At 49.4% G+C, this 15,598-nt stretch overlaps 1 protein-coding gene across 6 annotated transcripts in view; it reads left to right on the plus strand.

Moving 5' to 3' along the window:
* Window positions 1-15,598, plus strand: part of RUSC2 (RUN and SH3 domain containing 2) — a 60,192-nt gene that overhangs the window by 7,469 nt on the left and 37,125 nt on the right. The window contains exon 2 of one of the 6 annotated variants that reach the window (XM_054809365.1): window positions 501-676. The exons of 1 other annotated variant lie outside the window; for it this stretch is intronic. The gene's annotated coding sequence lies outside the window, so the exon portion shown is untranslated. Of the gene's footprint in view, window positions 1-340; window positions 677-3,146; window positions 3,326-14,555; window positions 14,735-15,598 lie in introns of those variants that run through there. 4 more of the 6 variants (XM_054809362.1, XM_054809363.1, XM_054809356.1 and 1 more) reach the window with 4 other exon arrangements.

Consider the following 15,598-nt stretch of genomic DNA (forward strand, 5'->3'; position numbering starts at 1 on the left):
TCTAATGTTTGTGCCTCTTTCAGTTGGATGGATAAAGAGTTTAAAGCCCCTGATGTGCGGCCCAGTTCCCTGCTCCCTACAGAGAAAAAAAAAGTTTCCTGGCAGCCTCAAGCTGTTTTTAAATGAGACAAATGTCCGGGGTGCCTGTCTGCCAGAGCCTCCAGCCTGTACACCGAGTCCCTTTTTAGCACGCTTCTCCGTGCGGCTATATCTGGCTCCAGTTCCTTGCTCTGGGAACGTGACCTCATCGTTGTTTTGGTATTTCCAGTGATTCAGCCCAGTCCGGGGCAGGGAGGAGTCATTCCTGGTGCAGGCTGACAGGGTGTTTGTGCGTTGCTGGAATTCCAGAGCTGTGCAGCCCCAGCCCTTCCGCTGCCCTGACAGCTCGGCTGAGGCTGGGCTGGTGCATCACATTGCTGCCTGGCATATGGCCTGGATGCGGCTGGTGGAGAGACCAGGGCTCCTGCTTTTGGGGGTAATGGGGATCCCTGTCTTTGCAGCATACCTGCTGTGGTGAGGGTGAAGAAAGTTGCGTGCAGTGGCTTGTATGCCTGGGAAAGCCACAAAGAGTCTCTGCTTTACGGGTGGAAAAAGTGTCTTGCAGAATGCTCATTGCTGTTTACAGACTGCCAGCATCCCATAATGAAGTTAACTTTACAACATCTGCAGCAACTTGGTAAGTGTTACGATCCTTATTTCACAGGGGGGGAACTGAGGCATCAAACAGGGAGGTGGACTGCTTGAGGTGTTACGCAGCTGAGCTGGAAAAGTAAAATCCCGTGAAGTGATGCTGACTGGGAATGCCCTCCCCTGCAATGGCTGGATTCCTCCAGTGAACAATGAACGTGGGCAGTGGGTCAGACTGAGGTGGAGCAGTGCTTGTAGAGAAGATCAGCTTCCAAAGTGAGATGAGGCCAGGCTGTACAGATTGCTACACCACATTTTCTGTGGGTATCACTTTCCTCCATCTCTCCAGGTGTGGTCAGAAAGCACAGGGGTGAGCTTCTAGACAGAGTTCCCCAGCCAAGGTCAATGGTCCTGCTCCTGGCAGGCAGGCTGTGGATGCCACATGGCTGTTAGTTGTGCCTTGGCAGGACTGCTGTTGCTGCAGATGTGGTGAGGCTTATTGCAGCCTTGATCTAAACACTCCCAACTGCCTCCTTTGAGCCTGCGTTCTTGTGAATGGTTTTAAACCCTTTGGGATCACCTGGTGGTTAGCCATTTCCTGGCTGAGACCAGTTTGGCTGCAGAAGCATCTTGGTTGAAGATGCATCTTCAGTGTTGTCTTCCTTAACAACGAACCAGCCTGTCAGTGTAGTCGCTTCACCCCAGGAGAGACCTGTTCCCAGTTTGCCACTACGCAGGAATAAGCCATGAAGGCCTATCAAGTTTGTAGAAGCAGCCCCCTGTCTGGAGCCATCTTGCCCATGTTGATGAATGTTCACTTCAAGGTGAAGTCGAGGCTGTATTTTGTCTCAGAGTGATTTGGCGAGCTGCACCTGGCACCAAGTTCACTGTTGTTACATTGGGAAGTTTTCATGGTTTTTATTGTGCAAGGGTAGCTCAATGCCAGGAGAGTTACCTCATCCCAAGGTCAGCTGGGCTGGGCTGCAGGGAGAATCTCTGCACCATGGAGGGGCAAGGCATGAAGCACCCTCCTCATTGCAGGCACCATCAGCCCAGGGAAAGGGTATCAGCACATGCAGGAACAAGGAGTTCAAACTCCAGTAACCTTGCTTTCCCAGTTGTGTGGAGGGGTGCGGCTGTACCAGCAGTTTGCTGAACAGATAGTACAACCCAGCTGCTCTCTTTAAAAGGGAGCATGCTTCACCCCTCTTGTAGGTATCACCGGGACATGCACCTGTTACTTGGGGGTCCCTGTGCTCTCCTTGAAGGTAGGTTTTTAACAGCACTCACTGATGCAACTGGCCTATGGCAACTGTTTTCAACCTTTTTGAGACCAGGCAGTATTTTTTCAACGGAGGTCCCCACAGCCTCTACAGAACAGATCTCAGTTGCTACATAGCTACACGAACTCCCTGGTTTTTGTCACTGGTCGCACCCAGAGGCCACTGGCGTGAGCTATATGACTGTCTGGCACCAGGCTTACTGAAAATAGGCTATGCCTGCTGTGGTATGCATCCTGAAACAGCTCCTTCTCAGCCTCTTGCTGAGGTCTTTCAGTGCTCGTTTAGTGGGCAGTAGGTGAAACTGCAAACCCCTTCTACTGCTGGTTCCAGCTGTGCGGGCAACAGAGGGGGAAAGCCCCCAAACCCTTTGACATGTTGCTTCTTTGCTGAGCTAGTCCCTATCCCCCATCTTCCTTATTTGGTGTAAATCCAGTTGCAATACAACTTGTAAGTTATCCTGAAATGAGAGGGGAAGAAGAATCCTAGCGGGAGGTGCCAAAGGCAGGGAACTGGAGAGAGGGTTGGTGTCCCAAAGATGTGGAGCCCCTGAGCATGGGGAAAGGGCCTGGACAATGGGAATGGGCTCCTGTACCATGAGCTGATTGCACATACAGATGGAGCAATGCTCTGATCAGCCTTTCTCCCAGGAGTGATGGGGTACTGTAGCACTGTGCACCAGAGAAGGTGTGGGGCTGGGGCTGTCTCAGGTGGGGCGTAAGATGCAAAATTGCATAGGTTTGCATTCTTGCTAGCAGGTGCTGTGTATGGATGTGTAGGAGCTGCTGCAGAGCGTGGAGCTGTGGGGTCTCCCCTCACTAGTGGTCTCTTCACCCCTTGCAGGCAGCTGCCCTCCCACCCCCCTGCCTGAGCAGGCAGGCAGTGGAGTCAGCCCGCACGGCCCCATCACGCTCGCTTCTTTCTGAGCTTGCTGTAAATGGCTGCCTGTAACACGAGCTGCATTTCTGCCATAGTCCTCTCCCGAGCGCATCTGTATTTACACTGGGGCTTTCATTAGCAATCTGGCCTTTGCATTGCCAGCAGCCCGCAGCCCTCGCTTTTCTCTCCTGCCCACATGCTCTGTGAGTGAGACCAGCACCCTGGCACCACTGTGCCCGGGGAGAGGCAGGTGACTGGCAGCAGGAGGAATTCCTGAGCCAGCTCCCATCTGGAAGAAGTGCCTTGTCATGTTGCCTCTCGCCCGCCATCCTGCAGCAAAGGGGGAGCTGCCCGCAGAGACTCCCCGCAGCATGGCTCGCTGATCCCTCAGCTGACACAGGGACAAGCTGGTTTTGCTTTGGATTATCGCTGGCTCTCCATGCTATATTCTCCCTGCTGCTTTCATGCCATTGCTGCTGCACCCAGCTTCCAGCTGCAGTGAGCTGAGCCCACGATCTGGGGAGATTGTATCTGGCAAGGTAGGAGCTGATCCCTTCCATTTCTTCTGCTGAAAATAACGTGGCCAGTCCCTGTCCCTGCCTGGAGAGCATGCTTCAATTACTAGTGTGTATGTGGTTTTATTTTGCATTGTTCTATATCTCTGATGAACAGTCAGTATGCTGCTCAGGCTGTAGCCTCTATTACATGGAAAGAAAATGCATATATCTGTTTTCTTTTTACCTACACACTGGAAAATCAAATGCTGGGTCCCTTTCTACTCCAGGATGGTGTGCTGGTGCTCCAGAGCCTGTCTGTCTTCTCTGTTCTTGTGCAGCATCCTATGCAGATTCTGCAGGTCATGTCAGCTGCTTCTCCAGGAGACATGAAAGTAGAGAGCGGTCTGAATGTGTCTTGGGAGAAAGGGGGAGGGAGAAGAAACTCACTGAAGATAAAAAAATCAAGGAACTTCAATAGGCATGGAAAAGGCTTTAGAGAAGTTATTTTCACCCCAGAAAATTAGACAGGGGAAGACCCTCCTTTCCCTGGATAGTCTGAAAAGAGTGTTCTTAGTGCAAGCTGTTTTGATACAGAAAGGCCTGAAACTGCTGTTGTCCTTAGGGATGAAGGAGAGTCAGTCTTGTTAGTCTGGTGCCTTCTTTTCAGCAAACCTCACTGGCATTTACTGCTTCACCTTCCCCCACCTGCACACCTTTACTGGGGCTGTACAGGGAAAAGAGGTGATGACCGAGAAGCCTTACCCCTGATAGATTTCCCTGCAGTAGCCAAGGAGAGATAAAATAGGAGGGCAGCAGCATTTTCTTCTGACATAGCTGGTGTTTAGGCACGACTGTTCCTTTTTTAGTGCACAGCAGCTGGGGCGTGCCTGCCCCCGTACACACAGCCATCCATCTTCCCCAAGCTGGCGGTACCTGGGCTTCCCTCCCATGTGGATGAGAGTCTCATAAACAGGACAGACAAGGATATCAGGCCTTCTGCAGGTGATGGTTTACTTCTGAGGACTAGCCCAAACAACTAAACCATGTTTTAGGGCCCTCCTATATCCCTAGTTGCTAAGCTGTGAGGAGGGAAGGGGGTTCTCTACCTTCCCTCCTTAGTGTATCCTGCTGTGCTGCCAGTGGGTGTATAAATAGTGCCCACAGTGTACTATTTTGGTGACAAGCTCTTCCCAGGATTCATCCAAAGAGTTATGTGAGCAAGTGTTAAAAATAACACAAGCCCTGCCCAAACGCTGGCGTTGTTTCAGCCAAAGTGTTGGGAATCTTCCATAGAGAGCAGCCTTGCACCCTTGGGAGGGGGCAGCAGGAGGGGGTCTGGCGGGGCTCCCTGTGTTTTCCTCTTCTTGCTGCCCTGCTGACCACAAAGGACACTGACCCTCAGGTTCAGCGGATGTACTGGTCACCAAGAGGATGTGAGACTTTCACTTCTAATTAGGTTATTTGCTACTGAGCTTTCCCTGGGTGTTCAGAGTATTATCGCTAGGTCTAATGAGAGGTGCAGGAAATTCCAGGAGGGGTTAACCTGAGCTTTAATCTAGCCTGCTGCCAGGTCTCTGCTGGTGGCCAGAGCTAGCTGCTTCGCTAAAACCTCTTGGGCTGTAGCAATGGCATATGTAGGGATTCTAGCCCTGCTTTAGGTTTCTCCTGAGGACTGGTAGCTGGATATTAGTTTAATTGTGGAAGGCATATTAAATCTGTATGTTGAATTAACAGCTATAGCTCTGGACATTCTTGCTACCCATATAAACACAAAAGTAATTCCATAATTCTGCCCTTTTGATGGTGTGGTCAGTGCCTGTAACTGAAAACCAGACCACACAGCAAAGGCTGGTGGGGAGCCATGCTCCTTGGGCTGTGTAGCCCCTGCAGTGTGCACCGTCCCACCGAGGAGCTGGAAGCTGCAGCTTGTTTCCTTCTGGCTGGGTTTTGCCTGTTGTTGATCAAGTCCTATGCTAGGTATGCTGCTCTCATGCTGCTGCAGCATCAGCCCCTGCTGTGTGCTGGAAAGCAGGAGACCCCACTGGAAAGCAGCAGACCCCACCGAGTCCTTGTGTTCAGTGTATGGAACCCAGAGCTCACAGAAATGGTTCCTGGAGGGCTCATGCTCAAAGAATCATAGAGTCATAGAATGGTTAGGGTTGGAAGGGACCTTAAAGATCATCTAGTTCCAATCCCCCTGCCATGGGCAGGGACACCCTCCACTAGACCACATTGCCCAAAGCCCCATCCAGCCTGGCCTTGAACACTTCCAGGGATGGGGCCTCCACAACCTCTCTGGGCAACCTGTTCCAGTGCCTCACCACTCTCACAGTAAAGAATTTCTTCCTAACATCTAATCTAAATCGACCCTCCTTCACCTTGAACCCATTACCCCTTGTCCTGTCACTACACTAAAAGAAGCCCCATGTGAAGACAGAGATGGTCCCTCTTGCAGACAGATGATGTGGCTCCACTCTTGCCTGGTCTAATATGGGAGGTAGGAGAGGTAGCCTCTGTTGCTGTTACACAGTTTAATAGATGGAGCCTTGCACACAGAAGAAGATGGAAGGAGCAAAAATTGCTAAAAACATGACAAGCACTGTTTGGTGCTCCATGCTTCACCTCCTCTGATACGGGATTACTAATTCTGGCAGACGTTCCTAGGGATGGAGAGCAGGTCCTGTTAGATCATCATGACCGAGAGTTTTCTCCAGCTATTGCACTGAGTGAGAGCAGAGTAGCTGCTCGCCTTCTAGCTTGGACTGTTATGTCTTGCATGCTCAGCCCTTGCTAGCCCTCCTCCCCATCTCACCATTTAACTTATCTCTTTTCCTTGCTGTGTTTTGAGAGGTGTGCGCTCCGTTTGTGTACAGGATGGAGTGCTTTCTTAAGTGTGTATTGAATACACAGACTTCAGAATTGTCCTGAGATGGAAAGATGTCATGGATATGAAAAACAAGTTTCTGTGTTTCCAGAACCATGCTCTGGGCAGTCAGTCCTTCAGCAGGGGCCTGCTGTGCCTCCATACCTCTGCTCCTTCTTGCTCTTCTCCCGTGTCAGCCAACAAAGGAGCTCTCTGATTCATCGTTGCTGCTTATTATTAAGCCTGAGCCAAGGCTCTGTGTATGGTTGTACATTACAGAGCTCCTGAGGGCTCTTTCAGGGCTCTTTCCACTCTGGCATGCTCTTGTTCCCCTGACTGGAATGTGTCTGGGGTGCATGGGGACACATGGCCTCGTTTGTCATCTTTAAGCACCTCTTTGCTGCACATTTCTGCATAAGTCTTCCGTGTGGTGCCAAAGCCCCACACCATGGTTTCCAGCAGTTCCTGAAGTGCTGAGATGTCTCCATGGGGAACCCCATAGAGCAGTGTGCCCCACCTCTTTCATCCACTCCACGTGAGGCTGAGCCCCGTTTCAGTCTGTCCAACACAATCTAAGCTTGGCATGTTTGTCAGGTATCTCCTGTGACCTGCTTTGCCTTTGCGGCCTGCCTCATCACTGGTACCCGGGCTTTGCCTCTCCCAGCTTTTATTTTCTATTTTAAAGAACATGGCAGGGATTTCCTCCCACGCACAGATCCCCTTTATCCTGTAGCATTTCCTTCCTTGGATTTTTCTCCAACATGAGCAAATTCGTAGCACACAGTGGACAGGCACATACTCCCCAGTTCTGGCTCTGTGTGCCTGCCTGCGTAGGGGATGGCTGCCCGTTGGTTGAACATGGTTTTTGGAGGAGGTAGACCTTGCACAACTGGCTGCATGTGCTGCAGATTAGGCTTTGCCGATTAAGCGTACACCAGTAAGTACGTACAGCCAATAGGTTGTTTAATCACAGTCTGACCTGACATGGAGACCTCGAGTACAGCTGACTGATGATCCAGTACAGCCTGCTGTATTAAATGGGTTATAATAACCAGAGAGAAACTTAGGAGGGTTCTCAGCTGTGCTGAAGGATCATCTTCAACAAGACTGAATTCATGAGAAAAAGTCTTTTAACTGTAGGTGGATGAAAGGAGGATGAATCCACTGGCTGAAAGCTGGTACTAAACATATTCCGTTTAGGACAAAAAACACCCTTGAGTGTGTTCTTAACAGCCAGGTGGATTACCTACCGATCAGCTGGCATGGGATGCTTTTGCACTCTGTCTTCACCTGTAGGTTTGCTGCATCTTTCCAAGACTGTGCTTCTGTTTCTCCAGGTATTCTCACAGAATAAACTGCTTTAGGTTTTTAATCCTGTATTAGAGACTCCCTGTTCCTCTGAGTCAAACAGAAATAATACAAGAATAAGACCTCCAGAAGCCATATAACTACATCTCCCTGACCCAGGCATAGTGGACTCTGGCTATGCCATTCCATGTGTTTCTTCATTTCATCTCTCTCTAGAAGGTCCCGGTGACTTGGACATTATCATCTGCTGCATCCTGCATCTTAGCAGTCTGGTCCCTTCTCTCTATCAGTATCTTGTGGTGCTATGGCACATAGGATTGACCAAGACCCTAAGATGTGCCTTTCTTCAGCAGCAAACCCAGAAAAAGAACTTACTTCCAATTTCTGACACTAAGGGCCTGTGAAAATTAACAGGAATGCATACCTCTAAATAAGTAAAGCGAAGAGCTTCTGAGACAGGCAAGACCATGCAAAATATTAAGAAAACCAGCTTTAGCTGCTGACTGCTGTGCTTTTTTGGTGGAATAATGAATGGCTAGTTTTATCTGTTACACCAAGTCTAACCTAAACTTCCCTGGCTGCCCCTCGGGCAGCCTATTCCTGTTGTTGAGGATACAGAGAACAGCTTATTCACTTGCTCTTGGCAGCAGCCTTTTACACATTTCAGAACTGCTTTCAGGTACCACTTAGTTTTCTACAGAAAATTAACCCGCTTGCTTTGCAATTTACCCCTTTCTGGTTTTCCTTGCTTTCTTTGAACTCTCACACATTGGTCCATATGGGACATGTCCATGAGGCATGTGCCAGGGTTGGGCAGAGAGGAAGGATTACTCCACATCTTTCATATGACAGCCCTACGTACTGTTTGTCTGCTTCAAAGCAAAATGCCACTATTACTCAAGTTCAGCCTGTGATCTATGGTAACCACAGATCCCTTCTGAATGAGCAGGTCATGCATGATGATTATGGGTGGGGATGTGCAATCTGTGCTGTGTGAGGTGTCACTGTAATAATTATAATTTATGTCACTTTGCTGTTTATGTATACACCTTATCCCTTCAGCTAACAGTATCGGTACTGTAGACAATACAGGTGAAGAGTAAAAAACAACCACTTCTTCCGAGAGCCAGCAGGTTAAATGCACAAGTGGTGGATGGGGTCTCCGGGATTTAGTTACAAGCCTCCATGACAGAGGCTTTTTAGAAGAAGTTTTCAGTGGTCCTGTTTCCTCTCCCCTTTGCAGCTTTTCTTGGTGCCTGCTGGGATGTGGGTGCTAAGGAGCACAGGCAGTCTCTTGGGTGGCACCGGGCTCCTATGCCTGCCTATATTGTGGTGTAGCATTGCTGCTAGTGGGTGGATTTTTGGGTGTACCTTCAATAGTCTCTTTTAATCGCGGAGTGCTGTGCAGAAGCACAAGCTGTCTGGACGTTGCTTTATTTGCCACTAAAACATAGCCAGCTGGAGCAGGTAACACTGTAAAGCAGTACTGCGTGTCTAGTTTGGGTGATAAATGGAGAAACTTAGGAAAAAATCAGTATAAACAACCTTAATTAATATCACATGTCTCTGATAAATCAGTTGGTGGTTATATGCTGCCTGGGCTTTATTACAAAGGTGGGAGTGTTTGAGAATAGTGAGGTCTGTTGGGAGCCTGCTTTGTGGTGAGTTGACAGATCTCAGTGCTTGGCTTCTGCAGTTGCTCTGAGCAGCGATGGCAGGGAAGCGCTTTGGCATGCACCAGAGGAGCGGTCTGGCATGCGCAGAGAGAGGTGAGTGTGGTTTTTCTGTGTGAAATCCAGAGCAGTTTTCATACTTGCTGTTGCCTTGGAAAACTGAAATATTTATGACTCAGTACTAAAGCAGGAGGGCAGGAGGCTTTTTCCATTCTTGGATGTGGCCTCTTGCGTGTCCAACAGTGATGATTTTCTTCTCCTCTGCTCACCCCTTTCCTGCTACATCCCTTCCGTTGCAGTCTCTGTGAGCTGAGGCTTGTTTGCAGTGCAGTCACCCTCACTTTGAGTCAGCCGGGCGATGCCCCTGGAGTGGGAAGGGAATGTCACTTTGGTGTACATCACGGGAACCATAAGCAGTCACCTGCCTTGAGCAGCGTGTGCTGCGTGCACAGAAATCTGTGGTTGTGCTTAGTATCTAGACAGTGAACCATTTCAGGGCTGCGGATTGAGCCCAGCCCTGCAGCTTTTCAGCTGCTTATTTGGAAATACATAGTTTTTATTTGAGGTCAGAATACAAACTGGTGAATACAGAAGAACTGTGGCTACTGAACTCACCAGCTCAAATATAGTATGTAATGTGGCAACTGAAGGCTTTCCTCATGGCAGTGGGGAACCATTAAGTTATGGTGAAACTAATGATTTAGGTAAATTGTGCAACTAATGGTTTAGGTAAATTGCACTGTAGAGGCAGCATTTTGAAAACTAATTGTAATAGGAGTGAAGCTAGTAACACCTTAATATCCACTATTACTGTAGGCTGCTCAGAGCAATTGATTGCTGGGTTAGAAGGCATGTACTTTTTGTAATAATACCCTTTCTTCTCCTTTTGCCAAGGGTTTGATTGCTGAAAGAATTTATATTCCCACTCAATGTGTCATCAATATTTGAGTGAGTGCTTGAAGAAACAGGGTTGTTCTTAGAGCTCAGCTTGTGCTTCAAACACTCTGAAATCTCAGGCTGGATCAGTTATGTCCAGGGTTTGTTTTAATTCAAGGTTTTCTGTACACCATTACGAGATTGGCTTATCAGATTGAAGCTAAGACTTTTGGCATGATTTGGGAGCTGCTCTGTTGTTTGTGTCCTGATTCCCCTCTGCCTAACAGTGTTCAGCTATTTCTTTGTGCTCTTGCTTGGGCAGAGCTAAGTATTAAGGCTAAAAGACAAGCACTGGGGTTGTAGGATCGGTTCTCCCTTTCCCACAGCTTTCCAGGTGGTTCATGTCTCCTTGTTGCCCCAGTCTCCTGCGTGTAAAATGTTGATAGCAGCACTTTCCTAGAAAAAGAGTATGAACGTACTGACATCCTGGGCTGGAAGGGACTGGAGACAGACAGCTGGCTGTGCGCTGCCTTTGGTTTTCCCGTAGACATCTCGGTATTGTAGCGGTATATGGAGCTGAGCCCAGCCCCACGGGGAGCCTTGCCAGCGCTAGCCCTATCTGGTAGTGGTGACTCTTCATGAAGCTTGTGAAAGCCTCTGTTCCTGGGCAGTGAGGCATCACACTCTGGCAATAGGAAGGATTCGACCTTAATACAGGAAGGTGGAAACCACTGTCGTGGTTGGGATGAAGGATCCACCCAGCCCAGTATTACTTTTGCAAAAGTGGTTGCAGGTGGTCAGCTTGGGAAAAATGGGAGCAGGGCAAGCAGATATCATATCTTAATTTTTTTTTTTTTTTTTGTGAAGTCTATTATATTTTATCTGTTTAGATAAAACAGAGAGATCCATTTGGATCTCTCAAGTGCTTGTCCTGCCTCCCCTTGAACCCATGTGGGCTTCTTCCGTCCATCATATACTTTGCTGAGAAGTAAAGAGCAGCAAACAGGCTAGAGGAAGATAATAGGAATGTTAAAGAGGAACTACTGGTCCGAAGGGAAGTTGTTAGTAGAGAGCAGTCTCGAAGTGGAAGCTATTCAATAACGTCAAATAATGCTCAGAGCATTAAAAAGTAAGATTTTGCTAGTGATGTTTCCTAAAGGTGCAAAGCTAGGAAACATCATCAGAGGCAGTTCAAGGTTATTCAGCAGAAAGAATTTGGATGTCCTTGAGGAATCCGAATGGGAATTGGATAGTTCATATTGCTGGCTGTGTGCATGAGAAATAAGCTAAAAGTTCAGCGCCAAGGGGGAGCTCATCGGGGAGTGTGAGAGAGATGGGGGAAAACCCAAGGTGTGTCAGTGATGTGCAGGATAGTTGTGAGCAGCTAGTGTGATGTAGTTATGAAAAGGATAAATGTTGGACAACATATTTGTAGCAGAGATGGGGAAATTTTAGTGTATTAAGGCATGGCGAGACCTTGCTTGGAAGACTGTACGTTTCCAGTCGCTCTCTGACGTCTGTATGCAAACTGGGTCAGGTCCATAGAAGGGATACTGGTATGATCAAAGAAATGAAGAGCCTACCTAATGTGAAGTGATTAAAGAACTCAGATGATATAACTTTAAACACAGACTGGATAAACACTGACGTTAAAGCTCATTTTTGGAACATGAGTGAATAGGGGTGAGTTGTGCATGGATAAAGATAAGCTGGAAATTTAAAGAATGTTCTTAAACATCAGAGGAATTAATTTGGGGAATTAATTCTGTTAGAAAATGGTTAGCAAACAACAAGAAATGTCCAAATTTTTGGAAAAAACAGCAACAACTTTCTCTTCTCAAGCCATTTACTTATTTGGAGGCGTGACTCCTGCCTTGGGTTGCTAGCCCTGAATCAGTACTGCTGCTCTAGGCAGCAGGCAGGGCTTGCTGGGGCAGGATCATCATGGGGGCTGGTGAATCCTGCTGTTGTGAACGTGTCTGCAACTGGCGTTACCCCACAGACTCCTGTGCCTCTCTGCTCAGATCCTCTCAGAAGGCAGGCTCAGTGGGGGGGTTCAGTTAGTGACCCCCTGGGGAAATGTGAGGACTGCGGGCAGGCATTGCCACTAAGTTAATGTGTGCTTTTTCTCAATCATCTTCAATTCTGACCCCTCATTCAAAAAACTTCCATGTTTGTTCCCACCGAACAGAGAAGTTGTCAAGCGCATGTTGGTAACAATCAGCCTGTATTGATCTATGTGTGTTTGAGAGGGATGTTGTTTGACCTTGAAAGGCAGGGTTGGCAGGGATGGCAAATGGTTTTGGTTTTTCTTTCTGAGGATTTTTATAAAGTTTTCAGCACCTCCTGCTTTCCTGATGGCCTCTGTGTTCTGGTCCCCCTTGCTCCAGTTGAGCAGGACCATGCTCTTAGTTCAGCTCTGACCAACATCCCTCTCTCCGGCATTCCTGAAACAGCCTCAGTGGTGGTGGATGGGGTTGCCATGTCTTAAGAATTCAGATTTCTGCTGTGAGCAATCAGTGAGTGAGGTGGAAAGGCACTGAGTGACTCCCACCTTCCTCCTGAGTGGTCCAGCACATGCGAAAGAGTGTCCATCCCTCCTGTGCCATGCTACAGATGGGGTCATGATGATCCAGAAGCTGTAGTGTAGGCAAGTTCGTGCTGTCTCACCTGCAGAGAGCAAGGCACAGATTATCCAGTGTGGTTATGAGCTTGCTGTTCCTCACACCACTTTCTGTTTGCTTGAGAGGCGTGGTCATGCTGAAGGTAATGAGGGCTAGATCAAAATATCCATCCTTTAGGAGGAGGCAGCAGGCAGCTCCCTGTGCTGGGTTATAGCTGTGAGCTGCAGAGGAGAGGCAGCAGCCCTGGGGGTGTCTGGCTGTGGCAAGGGTGGACAGGTTGTGCATCATGCCTGATGGTGAGGGGTGATTAAAGACCTGTGCTTGGTGTCAGAGCTACAGCCCAGGCAGCTGGCTGGGATCTGGGGCTGAGCTGTTTCACAGGTCACCAGATTTGCAGCAAATAGGTGGGAGGCTTGGGCTGCTGGTGGATGATTTTGCTGTACAATTGCAGCAAAAGTGGAAAGGTTTCTTCTTTCTCGTGTGTGGGGGCTTGCTCACCTTAGTAGCCAATTCTTCCTGCATGGCATGTGAAGGAAGGAGCCCAAGGCCAAGACAGAAATGTGTTGGGGTTTTTTCCACCTAGGTCATCTATCTGTGTTCTGGTTGTTGTCAGCAAGTGCTCCAGGCATGCACACGGCTTGTGTCCAGTGGGAGTGCAGCACATGGGGCTCCCCCAGATTCCTCCCTGGAATTCACAGATGGGAGAATGGGTTGTACATTGAGCTCTCATACCCTTGGAGCAAGGGAGAAGGAGGTGAGATGGCGAAACCCTGCCCTACACCCGGGATGCCTGTGAGTAATGACACCGATGTTGCTTGATAAGCAGTTTTCTCCTGCCAAGCTGCACCCCGCATTGCTGGGGTGTGTGGGAAGCACCTGTGCCTACCTCTCCAGGCAGAGCAGGACAGGGACCCCTGATACGGTAGGGGCAGGCACGTTCTGGCACCTCCATCTCCCTCGCCTTGCTTCTCTAAGGAGCGCAGTCACCAGCCTGCAGTATCCCTGCTCCCCTCCTTGCCTGAGACTGGGGAGTCAGCCAAGCTCCCCTTCTTGCACCAACTCATCTGTGATCAAAGAGAAATCATCTCCTGAAGACAGTCTCCTCCTTTCTTCTTCCTCATTAGCGCCTGTAGTCTCTGGCTGCCTGCAAAGCTTTGGGACAGCCCATCAGTTTTTACCAGTGTTGCTGAGAGGGGCAGATCCTGGGAGGGAGGTGCAGCAAAGGGGTGCAAGGCCACGTGAGCTTGGGGTGGGGTGAAGGTGCTGAATAACTGTTTTGGGGAGGAGGATATAAATGTTTCTGTTGGGAACAGATACGTAAATAGGAGTGTATCTGAGGGAGCCCCTTGTCTGCTGCATTGCTCTGTCTGACTTTTAACAAATAGCCCCCTGACTCCGTCTGCTGTGGCGTGCATGTCTGCTACACAAGGCAGGCATTGCTGTCAGTGAATTGGTTAATGCCAGTGTCCTGTGGCAGGGACAGGGATGCAGGCAAGCACTCAGCCTGCCAGCATTTATACCTCCTGGCGTCAGCATTGGCAACGCTTGTGGAGGACTGGGGAGGGCACCGAAATAGTTTCCATTCTCCTCTCTGCTGTGGGAACGAGTCTCCTGGGTAACAAATGCTCCTTGTTCTGCACAGAGCTCTGCAGCTGAGACTCTCTGTCTCCTTCCTCGCTGCTGCTCCCCAACTGTCCCAGCTGAACAGGCCGGAGATGTCTGCCTGAGCCTGCCTTAATTAACGCTGACAGTACAATGGCACTGGCCGTACGGTGGTCCAGGGGCTGCACGCTAATGGGAGTACAGTAAATAGTCTCATTTACTGCAGCTCGGGTGGAGCAGAGCCTGGCAGGACTAGCTTTCTGCTTGCTGTAATGGCCAGGCATTGAGGTATGTCCCTCGCTCCTGTGTCCTCCCTGGTGGGCTTGTCCCTGCTGCTTGAACGGGACAAGGTGGTGGTGGTGGTCCCCAGCATCCAAAGGAAGGCAAGCGGTGGGCTGGGGAGCGTGAAGTTTCATAAATGGGGCACGTGCATCGGCCTCTCGGGAGGTACCTGCAGAGCCTGAGCTTTGGGACGGGCTGACGGATTGTTCCCAGTGTTTTGGAGGTGAGTAGCAGAGCCGCATCTGCGATGCTGGCTCCAGTGCATTGCCCAAGGCCCTTTCTCTTTTCTTGCTGCAAGGGTCTCTCTGCACTGGGGGCAGTCCTGAACTGGAGCCCTTGGTGGGAGCCACCCACCAGCCACTGGGTTTTCAGTGAGAAATCTGATTTGAATGTTACCTGAAGAGGTATTTTAAAGGTTTCTAGTGGTCTGGGATCTGAGACAACTGGCAGCCACTTCCAGTAATGAGTCTAACATTTTTCTGGCATAGTTTTTTATGTTGGCCTCTCCAGAGGCAGACGTTTCTGCAGTGTTGTATTGTCCAGGCTGTTGTATTTGTTTCATTTGTTTCCTGCTTTGGGTGCATCATGGCATGGAGCAAAATGTTCCCAGGCACATGACAGTTCTTCATTTCTTTGAACTGTGTGTCTGTGGGATGTTTTTACCTTTTCTCTGTCTTACCCGCTTCCCATGGAGCCTTGGTTTGGGAGATGGAGTTTGGTTTGGCCTCATAGGGGTTGCTTTTTCCAATGTGGACGCTCCATTTTTTGAGCTCTGCTTAGCTCAGCACTGGATGGTGGCTGTAGGAGTGGGGCTAGATGGCAAAGTGCAATAATATGAGTGGTCCCTCCAGGACAGTTGTCTCGGGGCAGCCGCTCCGGTGCTAGAAACATCTCCCCTGGCACAGCCTGGAGCACAGCTGAGTTTCTGGGCTGTGCGGTCATGCCCAGACTGTGTTAGAAAAACAAAAACAGCCACGCATGTCCCTTGGTGAAGCTACCTGTGCCCTGTCAGGAACTGCACTGACCTGCCTATGGAGCAGGTTGCAGCTGCCTCTGGTGAACGGAGGATGATGGAAAAAGGCTTTCA

This window comes from Grus americana, chromosome Z, assembly GCF_028858705.1.
Source record: "Grus americana isolate bGruAme1 chromosome Z, bGruAme1.mat, whole genome shotgun sequence".
Taxonomy (NCBI): domain Eukaryota; kingdom Metazoa; phylum Chordata; class Aves; order Gruiformes; family Gruidae; genus Grus; species Grus americana.